Source organism: Schistocerca nitens, chromosome 3, assembly GCF_023898315.1.
Source record: "Schistocerca nitens isolate TAMUIC-IGC-003100 chromosome 3, iqSchNite1.1, whole genome shotgun sequence".
In the NCBI taxonomy this organism is placed as follows: Eukaryota; Metazoa; Arthropoda; class Insecta; order Orthoptera; family Acrididae; genus Schistocerca; species Schistocerca nitens.
Window position 1 is genome coordinate 45,656,146 of NC_064616.1, and position 2,282 is coordinate 45,658,427.

The window sequence follows — 2,282 nt, forward strand, 5'->3', positions numbered from 1 at the left end:
GCCGCAGCGCGCCACAGGTCAGCTGTAAAATCGGTACCCAAGGCAACTTAAGGTATTGGTCACGTCGAGTGGATTAACGCTCCCCTCACGCATCGCAGGCCTCTACCGATAGATATAGTTCGCGATTTATTTACATGAAGGGAGCTGGCCGATGCCCCGTCGTAGTCACGACCCTAGCAAGCATTGTCTGCTTATCGTCGGCACTCTGAAGACAGAGGATCAAATCGTCCGCATAAGCACTGCAGCCAAATCGATGTCCACCCAGTGACATACCCATCATACGTTGTCGTGAGCCACATAACAGCGGATCTAGGGCGAAGACGTACAGCAGCGACGACAGGGGGCATCCCTGTACTCGCCCGTATAAGCGGTGTAGCAACATTGTTGTCCAACCAGTAACATCCCTATCAGACGTTGCCGTAGGCTAGGTAACAATGGTTCTGAGACAAAGGTGTACAACAGTACCGACAGGGGATACCCCTATCCCATACAGCGCCTGATCAGGATCGGCTGTGTGAGCCTGACATTATACAGCACCCAGGATGTCGCACCAAGCAGGAGACGTATGGCCACATCGACAGTACTTTCTGGGTATCCCATATGATGGAGGACAGCTGTAAGAAAACAATAATCGCCCTAAAACGAAACTTCCTGGCAGATTAAAACTGTGTGCCCGACCGAGACTCGAACTCGGGACCTTTGCCTTTCGCGGGCAAGTGCTCTACCACTTGTTGGTAGAGCACTTGCCCGCGAAAGGCAAAGGTCCCGAGTTCGAGTCTCGGTCGGGCACACAGTTTTAATTTGCCAGGAAGTTTCGTATCAGCGCACACTCCGCTGCAGAGTGAAAATCTCATTCTGGAAACATCCCCCAGGCTGTGGCTAAGCCATGTCTCCGCAATATCCTTTCTTTCAGGAGTGCTAGTTCTGCATGGTTCGCAGGAGAGCTTCTGTAAAGTTTGGAAGGTAGGAGACGAGGTACTGGCAGAAGTAAAGCTGTGAGTACCGAGCGTGAGTCGTGCTTCGGTAGCTCAGTTGGTAGAGCACTTGCCCGCGAAAGGCAAAGGTCCCGAGTTCGAGGCTCGGTCGGGCACACAGTTTTAATCTGCCAGGAAGTTTCGTATCAGCGCACACTCCGCTGCAGAGTGAAAATCTCATTCTGGAAATAATCGCCCTGATCAAGTGCCTGATTGATGCCTAAGGACGTCAAAGCCGTGGGCAAATTTTGAGCTCGAGCGACTGGACTCAGATTCGTGTAGTGGCAGAGCACTGTCCAAATGCTATACGCTCTGCCTAGTGATGCCTGATCATGGGACACAAAATGACGGGCTATCCTCTTAGGTCGCGCTGCCTAAAGACGAGTTAAGAACTTCACGTCACTGTTTAGCAGGGTCAAGGGGCGATACCCACTGATGTGGGACCGCTGTGGGGTTTCTGAATAGAGACAATGAGGCCTTCTAGAAAAACATTGGGCACCCTCACCACAAGAACGTCAGTTCAGGGGACAGATAACAGTCCACGTAGGCACTAAGAGATGTTGCACTCACAAGTGGCCCATCGGGACCATTTGACCGCAGTGTCTCCTCAGCTGAGGAAGTGTGGTCAGTACACCGCTACTATTCGGCCGAGTAGCTCCTCAATCGGCATCACGAGGCTGAGTGCACCCCGAAAAATGGCAACAGCGCATGGCAGCCTGGATGGTCACCCATCCAAGTGCCAGCCACGCACGACAGCGCTTAACTTCGGTGATCTGACGGGAACCGGTGTATCCACTGCGGCAAGGCCGTTGCGCAAGAGATGTTGGAAAGCAATACAAAATTAGCGGGGATGACGTTACGGCTAGGTGACTTTTTAGCAGCTCCTGTTTGTATGGCATCGAGGACTTCGTTTTCTGTTACTGGTGCCTCCAATTCCAATGCTGCGTCCTCCAGTATCGTGCCGAACGTGAGCCAGGAGACTTCTTGAGCAATAGCCAGTGAATGAGGACAGTAAGTATGCAAAATAGCAAACAGGATGTGAAAGGCGTGTCCACACTGGGAGTCATGTTGTCTGTCTTCGTCATCAGTGATGGAGCGCTTCAGGGCCCGGCGCTGTCGCCGCATGTCAACTACAAGGTGGTACATCTACAGAGATTCCGAAGCCATATGGACACAGGTGTTGGCTCGAAGCACGGTAATTTCGAGGTGTTGGCGCGTGGGGGCTGTGGTACGTGCTTAGGTGCTTTTCACTATTGTACATCTTTCAGGCGAAAACAGTATCGGAGAGCACTCCCACAACATTCGGTA

The 2,282-nt window shown here is 52.2% G+C and overlaps 1 pseudogene; it reads right to left on the reverse strand.

Moving 5' to 3' along the window:
* Positions 1-1,670: 1,670 nt before the first annotated feature.
* On the reverse strand, positions 1,671-1,788 carry LOC126250390 (5S ribosomal RNA; annotated as a pseudogene).
* Between the last annotated feature and the right edge of the window lie 494 nt (positions 1,789-2,282).